This window comes from Callorhinus ursinus, unplaced genomic scaffold, assembly GCF_003265705.2.
Source record: "Callorhinus ursinus isolate GAN/ISIS: 27379988/994484 unplaced genomic scaffold, GSC_fseal_2.0 scaffold86, whole genome shotgun sequence".
Taxonomy (NCBI): Eukaryota; Metazoa; Chordata; class Mammalia; order Carnivora; family Otariidae; genus Callorhinus; species Callorhinus ursinus.
In genome coordinates, this window is record NW_027397148.1 from 730,124 (window position 1) to 746,080 (window position 15,957).

Consider the following 15,957-nt stretch of genomic DNA (forward strand, 5'->3'; position numbering starts at 1 on the left):
AAAAAAATGCAAGAACGTGAAGAGGCCCAGGGCTGCCTCATATTCTGGCTGGTGAACATGGCAATTATTCACTATCACTCACATTTATAACTAGACAAGGGGCTTCCTGTGCATTGTCCCATTTAAGCTTCACAACAAACCCACAAGAGGTATTATTGGGCATCACTGGGCCCACCCGCCCAAGGGTAAACCAAGGATGATGATTTGCCACAGTTCAGAACAGCCAATGTTTCCAGTATCAGGTCTGCTAAAAAGTGCTTGCATGACTTTAAACTCTGGGCCTTGGTTTTTCATACCTGAAAAACATGAGGAAACTAAAGAGAAGATTTTCCCCAATGATTTTTTATAAGATTGAACTTAACTTTAAACTACCTTTAGCATTAACTTCCTAATTATGTCCTACTGGACAGCCATGGTATTCCTTGTCTTAGTTCAGGACCCTGCTTCCTAGCCTGCTGCCCTCCTGTGCTGAATCCTTTTCCTTTATCTTTCATTCAACCCAGCAGCTTCCATTATCACAAAGACTCAAAGCCCTCCACCAGTCCCATGTCATTACTGAAGATCTCGTTGACCCTCCCTTCAATCCCCAGACCTGCAAGTCACTAAGTGACTAACAGCCAATATAGAGCCTACCAAAGATCTCCACAGTGGGCGAAGCACTTGTGGAAATGAGGCTCGCAGCCAAACACAGTCCTATCCACCCCACCTTCCATCCTGGAAGGCTTTCTGTTGAATGAACATGCAGCTTCAGGAAGGACCCACTCAGGGTCTAGGCAGACAAGCCTGCCCACCCACCCTGCCGAATGATGAGGCAGCACATGAGGCAGCCAGAAGGCTTTCTCTCCAGACAATAGCTTTGGATTTGGATGGAATCCTGTGGGAAAGATGAAGCAGTGGATTGCAAAGGGCTGCCAAGACCTGTCCTGGGGGGTGAGGTTTGCCCCTCTGGTAAGCTGAGGGTGTCGTCCACTTCACATATTTACTGCAGCTGTTCAAAAACAAATCCACTTCCCTTATGAGGCATGATGCGCCTCACAGCCCTGGGACCATGGCCGGCTCCTTCAGATATTCTTGACCGTGTAGGAGACACATCTGCCCTGCAACCACACCTCCCACGATGCAGAAAGCACCCATACCCCATCCTCAGCAGAACAGCATCAGCACCTCCCCTGCTGCTCTTCATAAACAGTCTTAACAACCCAGGCATACCACAGGCTGGATGGACATACACAAACCCTACTTTTTGGGGAGGATAATCATCTGAAGAAAATGTTATTCCTCTAGGCTATTATTCATCTTAATGAACAAATAAAAATGATAGTTTTTCAGATCATAAGAGACTGTGTATGTTCTAGAAATGTGAATAATCTCTTGGCTGAGGAGTAAATCAGCACTTCTGGGACCAAGGACCCTACATTGTACAGAGACCTACCTCTATGCAAGGGTGCCACCAAATATCTTACCTCCAGTTTGAACTGTAGGTGAATTTCAATTGTCCATGATCATGAGTGAAAACAGGAGTAAAGATGATCTCCAAAGAACTATTTACGTACGCTTCACAAAGAATTTTTGTACCTCTTTTTGCATGAGCCTAGTGAATGGAGATTTTACTTCATGGCGAATAGTGAGGCCCCCCTCAGAAGGACTACACTGTCAAAGGGCTTAGGGTTCTCTGGGCTCCCCCCTATTCTGAGCTCCCCAACACTTCAAGCAGAAGACAGTGCAGGCAGCTATCTGAAAGCCAGCCTCCTCATTCACTATCCCTCGCCTAAAATGATAATGAGGCCTTTTGGTTTAACGGACCTCCTCCTAGGCTGCAGCAAACACAGAAATGCAAAAGTAAGTAAAAATGGTTCATTGTGTCAGTGGGGGACTTTATCATATTCTCCAATTAGCCATATAATTATAAAATTGAAACATGATTTCCCCCTGTGAAATCCAAGCCCTCTGGCCTCTAAGTGACAATGACAACAAGGATGCTAACTGTACAAGGAACTGAACTAGGCACTGTACATACACTGCCCTGATGAATCCAATGAGGTAGGTATCAATAACCCCATATTGCAAGGAAGGAATAGGCTCCAAGAAATGGTGGGAATGACAGTTTCTCAAGTCTGCATCACTCCAAAGCCCACCTGTTTGTCCCTTCAATCAGGAGATCTGCTTTGTAAAGGAAGGCTCTCCAACTTATTCATCTTTGTATTTCTTTTAAGCAGGGCACAAAACTGCCTCTAATAGGGATTTGTAGAACAAAGTGTAGCTAATCATAGTGTAGCTGATCATACAGTTCATCTATGGCTTGAGAAAATATGTCCCAAATGTCATCCATTTATTTAATTACCACAAACCCTGGGTTTGGCTAGAAATGCTAACACTTTTATAATTCTTGTTTTCCCCAATGATTTCATGTGCAAACTGTATTCTTTCACAGAAAGAAGATATAAAATGTCTTAGAAAAACTTACTAAGTAATGGAAGTTATGCAGCAACCACAATGGACACCAGACATCCAGTAAATTTTGCTGAATGACTAAATGATTGACTAGAATTCCCTGATTCCTAAGATGTAATTTCTGTACTCAAGCAGAGACTCTATCCCTTTTCCCAAATCACATTCCACCACACTGTTTTCTGTAAAAGATACTGTTCTGAGAAAATTACAAACGTCTGGTCACAGACCTGATCACACTGGCGATAGGGTTAAAAAGAAAAATGCAATTTACAAACAACTTAACACACATTTAAAATACACTGTGATACAAACTCGGGCAGAAGCATTTACTCTGTCCAAATTTTCTATCAACTTTAACACAAAATAGCTGGAATTTACGAACAATCAACCAATTGCATTTCAGTGACTAGTATACATTTACAATTCTATTTTGCTGACCGGCACTGAAACTCTTAGGGAATTCCTTATTTTTTGTCCTGTGGGAATTGGAGCATCTTCACAACAGAAAATGCAAATACAAATAATGCCTTGGGTTCCAGCCTCACAAGCAGCCAGGGTACAGTCATGTGACCTTAGTTCCAAGAACCCAATGCCCCCTCCTGGGCTTGACCTGGAGCTAGTGGTATGACATAGAAAGGTCAAGAAGAGCCCATCCTGCTGGTTTGTGTTGCTTGAATCCTGTCACATATGTCACCCTCACCATGTGTAAGAAGAAAGAAGCAGCACTCCCAGTACATCAAAGAGAAAAATCAATAAGTCTTCCTTTGATTAGCTCAGTTCATAGATGATAAATAAAAATTTGGGAGGCAGCTGAGAGTAAAGTGATCAGCCATATGATCATGTGCAAATAGGTACATTAAGTGCTCAATTCATTTCTACATTTATTGAGCACCTACTAGCTGCCAGACTCCTGTTCTACACACTAGGGCTATAAAAATAAGGGAGACAAAACCCATGCCCTCAAAGAACTCATAATCTAGCCATGAAAATAGGTACACAGGTCATCTTCTCACAACCATAATTACTTAATTAGCTATGCCTGCCTGCCCTGCTAAAATGGAGGCCCATAAAGTCAGGAACCCTGTCTGCGCTTTTACTGCTGTCTCTATAGTTCCTCACAAGTATCCAGCCCGTAACAGGCAGTCAATATCAGATGAATAAAAGAGTAAATGAATGAATGAATTTAATTCATTTAAAGAGAAACACCATGGTAAATGTTATACTAAAGAACTATGGAATCCTGTGATCAGGGTCGAGTTCCCAGAGGAAACACTTGCTGACCTGAGTTCCAAAGATGAATACGAATTTCTCAGAGAGAGAAGGTGAGGATGCTCGGCAGGAACAACAAACAGAGCCTGATGGTAAAGGATATGCTATGCTCTGGGGGCGCCTGGGTGGCTCAGTCATTAAGCGTCTGCCTTCAGCTCAGGTCAGGGTCCCAGGGTCCTGGGATCGAGCCCCGCATCGGGCTCCCTGCTCCGCGGGAGGCCTGCTTCTCCCTCTCCCATTCCCCCTCCTTGTGTTCCCTCTCTCACTGTGTTGACTCTGTCAGATAAAAAAATAAAATCTTTAAAAAAAAAAAAAAAGGATCTGCTATGCTCTGCAGAAGAGCAAGCAGTGTGTCAAGGCCAGTGTGGAAGAGGCAAACAGTGCAGTAACAGGCAAAGTCGTGTCACTGAGCTGACCGCTGTGAAGGAGTTAGGGAGCTACTCTGAGCAAACACCAACTTAAGAATTCAGTGCAGACTTCTGGGCTGAGTCTTATAATGACAATTTCAACAAAAAAATTCTACTCACAGGCTTACAACAGTAACTAAAATACCTGCTCTTTTATGTGAAGCCATTGTGACTATAGTGGGTTCCTGCCGGAGTAGTAACATACTAGTTTACAGCAAAAGCTTTGTTCAAACATTTATTGAGCACCTACTCAATATCTAAGTATTGAGTATCTAAGATACTGGGACTAAAAAAGATGATTCTCCTCATTAAGAATATAAAATCTGGTAAATAATAAAATTTTAAATGGTAAATCAGAAAAAAAATAATCTATGTAGACTTGCTTATCACCAACTGCCACCTTCTGTGGCGGCCATGTGCCTCACAGACCTCCAACTGCAAGGGGCAGCTGCTGTGCTCAAAATCCATCCTCAGAGCAACAACAACAACAACAACAACAACAACAACAACAAATCCATCCTCTTGTTTGTTCTGAATCTCTGCTTTAGCAAAAAATCATCACCAAAATCAAGCTATCCTTTTAGAAACAGAACTTTCAGTTTCCCATAAAATGGGTTATCAGTTTTATGAATTTTTTTAGGCATCCAACGTCTTTGGTCTCACCTCATATTCTGTTAGGTTAATCACAAGGCAAATCTGAAGAAGGGAAAAAATTTACATACACTGTATTTTAAAGTCCAGTGTAAACCAGTATCTATGATTTTGGACTCCATATAGGCTATGCTTCCACCCATTAATGCAGATGATCAAGCAAAACAATAAACATTAGCAAAGTTGTATGTTCACTTAAAGGGTATAAATATCCATAATGAATTTTTTTAGCTTCTTACTTTGAGATAATTTTAGACTTACGGAAGAGATGTAAAAATACTTCAGAATTTCTATAATACTGTTAACCCCACTTCCCTTAGTGTTATAATCTGACAACTATAGGACATTTATCAAAACTAAGAAAGTAACACTGGTATAATACATTACAGACGTTTTTCAGATTTCACCAATTTTCCTCATTAATGTCCTTTTTCTCTTCCAGGATCTAATACAGGAGCCCAGCTTTCGTTTACTTGTCTCATCTCTTTAGTCTCCTCCATCTGTGACAGGTCCTCAATCTTTCCTTGTCTTTCAGGGCCTTGACACTTTTGAAAAGTATTGGCCAGGTATTTGGTAGAATGTTCTTTGACTTGGGTTTGTGTGTTGTCTTATCATTATTAGACTAAGATTATGCATATAGGGAAGAATACCGCAGAGGTGATCCCCCCCACCCATAGCACCCTATCCAGAGATACAAAATGAGAATATGTTTATTACTGCTATTAACCTTGAGCGCTTGACATCTGCCAGTTTTCTCTAACTGTAAAGTTATTATTTTCTCTTTGTAATCATAAATATTTATCTTGGGGGGAGATACTTTCAGACTATTCAAATATCCTGTTTCTCCTTAACTTTCACCAACTAATTTCAGCATGTCTTACCTACAGCAGTGATTATTATGGTATTCTAATGAGGAATTTCTATTTTCCTCATTTCGTCTACATGTAATAACTGGAATTCTTCCATAAGGGAAGGTTGTCCCTTCTCTTCCATACCATAACGCTTTTTACTCTTGTGAACTATATCTAATGCAAGAATTAATCCAGGGGATGCTCGTATTGCAGTTTATGTAATGCAAACCTTGTATATATTCTAGTATTAGATGATGAAATATAGGTTGTAGATAGAGTTCTAAGAATTTAAGTTCCACATAAGATATACTAGGTTAATAGTTTCACCTATCAGTAGCTTAAAGTCTTCCTATATGTACCCATAATAAATAAGATGCAAGGTTATTTAATAATCCATAGGCAAGATAACCACAAATGGCATGGTGTAGAATTATCTACAGTTAAGGACAGATCCCCTAGAGGGCAATTAAAAGCATTTTACACAGTATCCCCAGGGGGACCTCACACACCTTTCCCTTTGCTGGGGAGTGGAAGCAACAGCTTTCCCCTCCTGGGCTCACTTCCAGGAGGCATGTCTTGCCTACATTAGGAAGGTGGCCCAGTTACTTCCCTGGTGAGAGAAAATGGTGTAATTATTTCATGTAACACAGGTAAAGCCGGAAACAGGCAGAATTGAACTCACCAAGGAGGGCAAACCTATCTGGGGGGTTAGGGTGGGGCTATGACACACAGGCACAATCTCACAACTCCTCTGAACTCAGTGTGCTCAGACATCTTTGCTCTGTGCACACTAAAACAAATATAATCATCACTTCCTGTAAAGTGGTTTTCAGCTAATTTCCATCACTCAAAAAGGTAATTCATATGCATGGTACAAAATTTAGAAAACCTAGACAAACTGGAAACAAAAGAAAAAGGAAGAGGAGAAAGAAAAAGGACAAGAAGAGAGAAAAGAAGAAAATGCATCCTGACCTCACGAACCAAAAGAAAGCACCATTACAAGGTGTGTCCTTTCTATGGACCATTCTTTAATTTGCATGCATTATCTTTTTTTTACACTTTACCTAATCTATTTCTTTTAACATGCTATATTTAATTGAATCAAAGGGGACAGTAACTGTAAGACAATATTTTATGTCAATAAGAAAGAAAAAGAAAACACAAGCAATTTTAAGATGTGATCATATCTCAGGTGTTGGAGATGTCGTAATGGGGGCGGGAAAGGGTAATAGGCTTCAAATTGACTACCTACTTAGGGTTTCCTCAATACTTCTCATGTTATTAAAAATGCCTTCCCTGCCTCATTTTCATTGCTGTATGTTGTCATATACACTGCCGAACTACCTCCAGAGAAGTTCACTTATTTACTCAGTATTTACTGAGCACTTACTTTGCCCCATGTGCTGGAAGCAGACTAATTGGTATATTAGAAGCTTCAGGGACTTGGGGAGACAAACACTAGGAAAAAAACCCTACATAAATATATCATTAGAAATTATGGTAAGGGTGTGACAGAAAGGTCTGTGAGGCACAGACAGGCAGCCCACTCCCAGGGTACCCTTTTTTGGACAGTGACCAGCTGCATTCCTATCATTTGGCCAGAAGGTGGTTCTCTGAGTTCTGAACAGCCATCTCCACTAAGGGAGGCCAAAACCTTGGACAGAGAGCATTGACACAATTCCTCCCTCAGGCAATCTTGGTATAGATCAGAAGAGTCAGGTAATGTGTACAAGTGACTAGACAGGAGACACCTTCTCTTGTTTGTCTTTACATCTAATCACAGTGTTAATGTAATGCCTCAGCACCGTAGTTCTATAAACATGGGGCAAAAATTATTCAAGATGTTACACCACCCTCAATCCCTTGTTATAATGAAGGGAAAATGGCCTTTTCCTATAAGCCAGATTATTTGTATGCCTCTGATAAGAAATGAAATTAGAGAAGCTGTATAGTCACAGATTGGCCTTTATGAGTGAAGCACCCCAGGTCAAGCAGGTGATGTCAAGGAGTAATGAACAATAATATGTGCATTTGAAACAATCATAAGAAAAATCTACCAAGTTCTCTCTCTCTCTTATTCTCAGATTATCCAAAGTACAGCAAAGAAAAAAGTCAGAAAAAAAATCTTAAAATCCATACCACCATGTGCCTTGCTTATTATTATTCTGTTCCACAGTATGTCAGACCATGTTAAATTTATGGGACATATGAAAGGGCAGAGGCCAACAGTCCTGGCCTTAAATTGCCATTAATAAACAGTCATTTTATTTTACTGCTGAATCAGTGTCTGGGCTCCAAAGGTCAAGGACTCAAATCCACCTCCAATAGCCACACCACCCAATCCTTAGCACCCTGACAGTCACCTTTCACCTCACAGACAGGCCTCTGGAGGACATACACTTCACCCTGTGAGCATGCGGAGGCCCCTGGCCATCTATTTCCCTCTGTGTCCTCTCACCCAGTGTGTGCTGGGACTGCCATACTGAGGTCCCACAGGCAAGCAGAGGCAATATGCTGTCAGGTGTGAGTCAGCCCTGGTGCCATGAGAAATTGTGTGCTATGCACCTGGCTCTGCGTTCCAGTCCATCAGGTCCTGGGGTATGCCCCAGCTCCACTCCAATTTCCCCTCGCAGAGGCAAGCAGAATGATCAAGCATGAATGGAAATTCTGGAGAAGACAGGTTTAGCATTAACAGGGAAGCACATCCCCCAGTAAGCATAATTACCATGTGCTCCATGACATGGAAGGGGCAAAGGAGACAGTGTCCTCCTTAATATATAATCCTGTCTTGGTCCTACATGATGCCAGACCCTTCATCTTCTCTGTAACAACAACAACAATAACAAAAGCCTAGGTAGCATGGCTCAGGTCACTTCCTAATAAAGATGGACCCACAGCTTCTTGTTTACAGGTCACTGTCATTTCAGAAAGCCAAGTAATTTGCAAAAACCAGCCCTTAGTACCTCAGTGCCACTTTCCCAATGGAGACACATGAGTCTCACCAGCTGGAAGCTGCTGAGGTCACTTGGAGTTGGAAATTGGCCAGGTGTTATCAGTCAGGAGGGCCGGTTAGTAAGAATCCAGGGCAGATCTGTCTAGAAGTCATAGGCACACCACTCTGATGAGAAGCAGCTGTCATGGTGTGTAGCTCGGTTAGACCACAGAATGAAATATGTTGCACAACTAGAGGTGACTGTATCAGTCTCCATAAAGACATGTGATACTGATGCGTTGGAAGATGCATAGTAAGAATCTTCACAAAAACTCTACTCAGTCTAAAAAAAAAGAAATTAGGCAGGGACCATCTGCTTTAGAGGAAAGGGTCTAGGAGCCCCTCGGTGCTCACGCACACTCCCAGCACCATCACATACCCTCCAAGTCAGTGAGGGGCAGAGAGCCCACGCATGCTCAAACAAGTCAACAGTAAAAATCTTGAAATGGTGAAAATGCTCACACATCCACATATCAACATTTCAACATTTTTCTTTCATTCACAATAACTCTTGTGCCCATGGTACTGACATATGAGAAAAAAGACTGGTGGCAGAGATCAAATTATTGTGATAGTGTTGTCTTTGAAGAGGGGGCGACGAACTCGTTAGTTTATAGCTTCCATTCTCAACATGGTACTTTAGGAAGAGCACATACACTAGTTAAGGCAATGGGCTTGGGTACAAATTCCAACTGTACCTTCAATAAGCTGTGCTGCATTGTCTCTGTAAGCCTTGGCTTTTTGTGTATAAAACAGGTTTAATACCTACTTCTTAAAGTTGCTGTGAAGATTAAACAAGATGTTACACGTGAAGTGCTTACTAGTGTCTGACCCATGGTTCATATATAATAAAATGTCAGCTCCTAATATTGTATTTATTGTCGTTAATAATTATTACCACCCGTTCATCAAAAAATAAATTTGAGGGCCGCCCGGGTGGCTCAGTTGGTTAAGCGACTGCCTCCAGCTCAGGTCATGATCCTGGAGTCCCGGGATCGAGTCCCGCATCGGGCTCCCTGCTCAGTGGGGAGTCTGCTTCTTCCTGCCCCCTCTCATGTGCTCTCTCTCTCTCATTCTCTCTCTCTCAAATAAATAAATAAAATCTTTAAAAAAACCTTTTTGAAGCTATAGTTAAGACAACCAAGCCATTTCCCCGGGGGCAGGGGGGTCACACTGCATCAGGGAAGAGCAGTACAGTCGTCACAAAAGAAGGGCACTTTAGGCTGCTATGTCACGTCTACTTTTATATAAATATATCTTCATTAGGTTTCTCTCACACTACACTTCTTTTCATTACTTACATAACCTAGGTATTAGATTTCTGATTTCTGTTCTTTGCATGTGTTTTGGAAATGTCACAGACAACTGAAATGGATATTAAAAGTAGGTCTTAAATTTGTATAATTACTTTTTAAAAAATCTAAAACATAAATTTAAAATAACAACGAAAAATATTACTTTGGGAGAAAATCTCGCTTAGCAACAGTTCCCATGAAAAGAATTAGGAGTTTTCATGTTCAGTAACTCAGCATATCTCTCAATTCACATTGTGACAAGCACAATCCCTGGCACAGAGGACGCTCACAGTAAGTAGGCCGTGCCAGGGTGGGAAGGTTGCCAAAAAGATTAATATCATCTCAGGCTGTGTTTTAAAGCATATAGCCCAAGTTGAGGTCACATATCACTGCACTCGATGCCTTCAGACGTCTGGATTTCGGCGTATCATGTGCACATGTGGACACGTGCCTTACAGGGGACTATAAACAGAACACAGAGCAATGTGACACCAAAGCCCCCATAGGAAAGGGTGATTTGTGACAGAGCACACATCCTAGAATGGAGGGGTCAAGTTCAGGATGTAAAACCACGTACCAGAGATGCTCAAGAAAGGATTCCAGTCTCTAAGGCACCTGTCAACCCTACAGGACATTAATCAAGAAATAGCAGAATTTGAAATCATTTGGCCTTTTAGTAAAATAAAAGGAGAAGTAAAAATCATTTCCCAGGCCACGTTAACCATGGGGAAGGGGAGTAAGAAATACAAATCTGATCTTAGTCCCTGTTTTTGGCACAGAGCTCCTAAAACTCTTGGAATTTCCCAAGTGATAAGAGAGCCATAAAGATGTCTATGGTTATTCACAACAAGCCCCTTTCAACCGCACCTGGGTTTAAGTTAATGAGGTGACTTTTGGAAACCACTAAAAATGGGGGCTGATTTGCCAGGGGTAGACAATGTGTGATTAACGGGGTGGAGCTTTCAGCCCGACCTCTCAATCTTTGGGGAAAGGAGAGGGGTTGGAGATTGACTTAATCGCCAGTGATTTAATCAAACATGTCTACACAATGAAGCCTCCAAAAAACCCAAAAGGACAGGGTTTGGAGAGCTTCCAGGTTGGTGAACACAAGGAGGTGCTGGGAAAGTGGCACCCCCAGAGAACATGGGCGCTCCCTCCACCCCTTCCCACATACCTTGCCCTTAGCATCTCTTCCATCTGGCTGTTCCTGAGTTATATCCTTTAAAAACAAATTAGTAATCTAATAAGTAAAATGTTTCTCTGAGTTTTGTGAGCTGTTCTAGCAAATTAATGGAATCTAGGAGGGGTCACAGCCAGTCAGAAAACCTGGACTTGGGACTGGCCTCTGATGCAGGAGTTCGTGTGGGACTGAGCCCTTACCTTGTGGGATCTGATGCTGACTCCAGGTAGACGGTCAGAATTGCATTAAATTTTAGGATTATCCAGCTGGTGTCACAGAACTGCTTGGTTGGCCAAAAGTATGGGTGTTATGTGTAGATAAGGAAAATAGAGATTTTTCCTCTATAAGGACAAACAAAATAGCAAACAAACAAACAAACAAACCAGAGCTGTCTCTAGCCGGTGGGGGCAGGGTGCCTGCACACCATCTTACTCTCTTTCACCCAAATATTCTCTTCCTCATCCTTGCCACTCCCATCATCCTGGGATTTATACACAACAGAAAAAGCCTGCTGTTAAGGCCACAGTCTCCCACACCCTCTCTTTTAGAGGTAAAATAGATTAGGCCCAATTTGAATTCTGTTTGTTTACACTCTGGGCCCTATAAAGACACAGTCCTAGGAGATTTCTCCGTGGCAGTAAGACCCCCCCCCCCCCCCCCGCAGGAAAGACAACTAAATGAGGTCAGGATGCAGGTGTACAGAATCTTGAAATCACACAATTCACCATCAGAAGGGGGTTTCAGAGATCATTTTAATTCCTGATTTCACAGAGAAACGGAGGCCCAGAGAGGTTAAGTGGGTCACACAACTATGTAATGGGAAGAACTGCCTACATTCACCTCGCTGTCATTTGTTTCTAAAGCCAACAGTGAGAGTTTTAGTATCCATTCTCAAATGTACTTTTAATAATCATGATATTATAAAGTAATAATATTAAACTATACTGGACATGTACAACCAACTGTTTTTTACCACGAAAGTGAGTCATTACTGACCCACTATTTATAAAACATTTTGATTTTTACCTAAAAAAAAAAAAAGGAATTCGGAAGTACAGATAAGTACAAGAAAGTAAAAATTCTATCTAATGCTATCACTCATATGTAGCCACCATTAACATTTTGGTGTATATCAAAACATACTGTCTGCTCCTTGAGTATAAAAAAAAGATCATCTTCTTCATATTATTTTATGACCTACTTTTTTTTCACTTAAAAATATATTTCTCTAGGACATGAAATGCTCTTCTCAAAAATCCTTTGTAATAGCTACACAGTATTTCATTATAAGGATGTGCCATTATTATTTAACCATGTGTTATTCTGGGACTGGTTCATCATGATATTTTTTTTTAAAGATTTTATTTATTTATTTGAGAGAGAGAGAGAATGAGAGATAGAAAGCACGAGAGGGAAGAGGGTCAGAGGGAGAAGCAGACTCCCTGCTGAGCAGGGAGCCCGATGTGGGACTCGATCCCGGGACTCCAGGATCATGACCTGAGCCGAAGGCAGTCGCTTAACCAACTGAGCCACCCAGGCGCCCCCATCATGATATTTTAATATTGTTATCTTTCTAAATTTTAATTGTGTCAGCAAAGGACTGACCAATTCCTTCTAGTCACTTGAAAATTTGATAAGCATGCTTTTTATCACCTTCACCCAAGTTCTTGACAAAATCCTTGAGATAACAACCATTAGACAGTTCCCACCTGGCTGACACTTATTCATTCATCAACATTCTTTAGGATCACCAATTAGGAAATCGAATTATGAGAGAGCCACCTAATCATCACAAACATTGGTATCTCATTTATTCAGTATATGTGTGCTCACTTCTGTCTATAAACAGCACTGATAGAGAAGCTATAAAAATGTCTGCAAAGTGTTAGGAATACTTACATAAGTTAGAACTTTTATAACTCTTGTTTACAAAAATGCACCTAGATTTGACATCCTAAAAGTTACAATGTTTTCCACTTTTTTAAAATCTAAGAGACTTTATGCTATTCCTTATGTTCCACAAATATATGAACCCATACGATAACTGACTTTCTCTGCTTGACTTATTTCACTTAGGAGAAGGAAGGGGAAAATAAAGACAGGGGAAATCGGAGGGGGAGATGAACCATGAGAGACTATGGACTCTGAGAAACAAACTGAGGGTTCTAGAGGGAAGGGGGGTGGGAGGATGGGTTAGCCTGGTGATGGGTATTAAGGAGGGCACGTACTGCATGGAGCACTGGGTGTTATAGGCATACAGTGAATCATGGAACACTACATCAAAAACTAATGATATAATGTATGGTGACTAACAACATAATAAAGTAAAATAAATAAAATAAAATCTAAGAGACTTTAAAACTTTTCACAAGTTTCTTTTTAATAACAAAAAAAAAAAATCCCTGTAATACCAAAAACATGTTTTGGAAATGTATCTGGATTATAAAAATTAATCAAGTTACTGGAGATTAAAAAAAAAATCTCACAACTCAAGATTCAGCTATTGGGCAACTATCATTGCTAAGCAATGAGTTTCTGAAAATGGGATGTTTATAATGAAAGTATGAATTCAGGTCACAGTAGCACTGTCCTATAACAAGAGAAGCAGCTTGAGTTTTGAAGAAAGGGCAATAGGCTGTGCCTGACTTCTTCGAACAAACAAGTAAACTCATGGAGTTACAAGCAAAGAGGAACCAAGAGCTGAAAGCCTCACGAGAAGAGTCGGAAGAGGAGGACAAAGGATATTTTTGGTGCATATCTTTTTAAAAGGCGGTATTTAATGCTGAAAATATCATGAAAAGTGCATCAGATGTTCTCATTTTAAGTGAGAAGAGACAAAGTATGGCAAGATTAAAAAGTGATTTGGCAAAGTGCCATTGGTACTGATTCCCATCACTATTTTATTATGTACTTGCCCTGCTTAAGGACAAACCATCCTTGGAAACTGTGCTTATGAAGTCAGTCCAGAAATCTAAGAAAAATAAATTCCAACATGAACTGGTGATGATATTACCTGCTAGAGGGTGGCATTTTGAAAGGATACATCATGAGAAGTAGCCTTTGTGTTGGCTGAGGGGAACCCAGTTTAGAAAATGAGAACCAGGGCTGAAAGCGGATCCCATTCTCCACGTGTCTGGCCCGGAGTGACTGCAGTCTGCATCTAAGGGGGCAAAACTGGGGGTGCTAAGATGCAAAATGTCTGTCATGTCCCTCCCCAAACCTAGGAGCTCATTATATGGGAGCATCTTTTCCCCCACTAGACTTGCTGTTCTGTTTCACATTTCTCAGTGACTAACAATGAGAATTTGCTCAGTCACCACCTGCAGTTGTTTCTCTCGAACTTGTATCAACATGTCTGAGCAATGTGTTTAGAAAGTGCCAAGAAATAAAGAAACGGAAGTCCAAGAACTGACCTTGAATATAGGACTCTCCTAGTAGACTCAGTGTTTGGGAGATAGACAATTTCTTAAAAAGCAGTGATTCAAAATAAGATATAATGTACTAAATATATAGCAAACAGTGCTAGCTAAAATTTACAGATACCCAGATTCTCCCTCCCTTTGGAAAGAACAGTGAGAATCAAAACAAATTAAAACAAAAGCACAGGGACCACCAATCCGCCCAGCCCATTCCAGGGCATGTGACCATCCAAACAACCATCTTGCCGTTCATCCAGCACCAACTTTGTTGTGAACCCAAGCCCTCTGCCCTTGCTGGGCCCTCTGCCCAGAACTCTTGCTGCATCTCCACATGCTCTCTCCCTTCCTTTTCCTTAGAGATGCCTTCCCCGATCATCCTATCAGCAATAGTCATTCCCTCTCACTGTCTTAGCTTCTTCCCCACTTTTTTTTTAATTTTTTAAATTTAAATTCAATTAATTAACATATAATGTATCATTAGTTTCAGAGGTAGAGGTGATTCATCAGTCTTATATAATGCCCAGAGCTCATTACATCACGTGCGATGTGTTTGTTTACTTCTATATTATTTGTCTCCCAGCCAATTTGTAAATTCCTTGAATGCAGGGTACCTCTGTCTGTTCATCCCTATAACCCCAGTACCTACTACAGTTCCTAGTATATAGCAAGTGTTCAATAAACATGTGCCAAATGAATAAATCTAAGAGGAGGCCTCAGGTCATGGACCTATAAATAAACCACATCCATTCCTCAATCATCCTTAAGGCAAAAATAAGGCCTCCTCCTGGTCAGTGTTTTTAAAGGATGTAAGAGAGAAGAAAGATTTGCTGCCACACATATGCTCTCAGTCCTGATCAACTTATAAAAATACATGTGAACACAGCTGGGTTTGTTATTACCCTGGTTCATTTCCAGCCATGGACTCCCATCATAAATACTCTTTTCACCATCCTAAAGGGTCTCCATACCTGTGGCCATAGCTAAGAGTTTTGTCTGCTCACCTGTGAATTGGGCTACACACGTAGAAGGACTTGCCTGGTGCCAGCCAGTCTGGGCTCCACATCGGGTACTGAGTACCAAGTCTGAGCTTCCTGAGGGATGCAGCCCTACCCTCAACCCTCTGGACTTTGACCCAACTCCAAATTCCTGCTGGAAATGGAAATTTCTAAAGGCTCCCAGCATCTTAAAGGGACGTTGAGAGACACAAAGAACACCCTTCTGACGCTTTTTTATATGTAGAAATAAAATCTCCAAGTCTTATATGCTTCTCTCTTTTCTTCCACACGAAAAAATAACTTAACTGTACAAATGCATATGACCTGGGCATGCTGTCCTGAAGAAGCCTGCCACTCAAGTAAACTATATAGTGTTTTTATTAAATGAAATGTTCTTTTGTTTAATAAGTCCTTTCATCCTTATACCCCCAGCACCTCGCCCAGTGT

The 15,957-nt window shown here is 41.1% G+C and overlaps 1 protein-coding gene across 27 annotated transcripts in view; it reads right to left on the bottom strand.

Annotated features, from left to right (window-relative positions):
* LDLRAD4 (low density lipoprotein receptor class A domain containing 4) overlaps positions 1–15,957 on the bottom strand; it is a 450,420-nt gene that overhangs the window by 248,264 nt on the left and 186,199 nt on the right. The window contains exon 1 of one of the 27 annotated variants that reach the window (XM_073888061.1): positions 15,517–15,535. The exons of 25 other annotated variants lie outside the window; for them this stretch is intronic. The gene's annotated coding sequence lies outside the window, so the exon portion shown is untranslated. Of the gene's footprint in view, positions 1–11,090; positions 11,109–15,516; positions 15,536–15,957 lie in introns of those variants that run through there. One more of the 27 variants, XM_073888068.1, reaches the window with a different exon arrangement.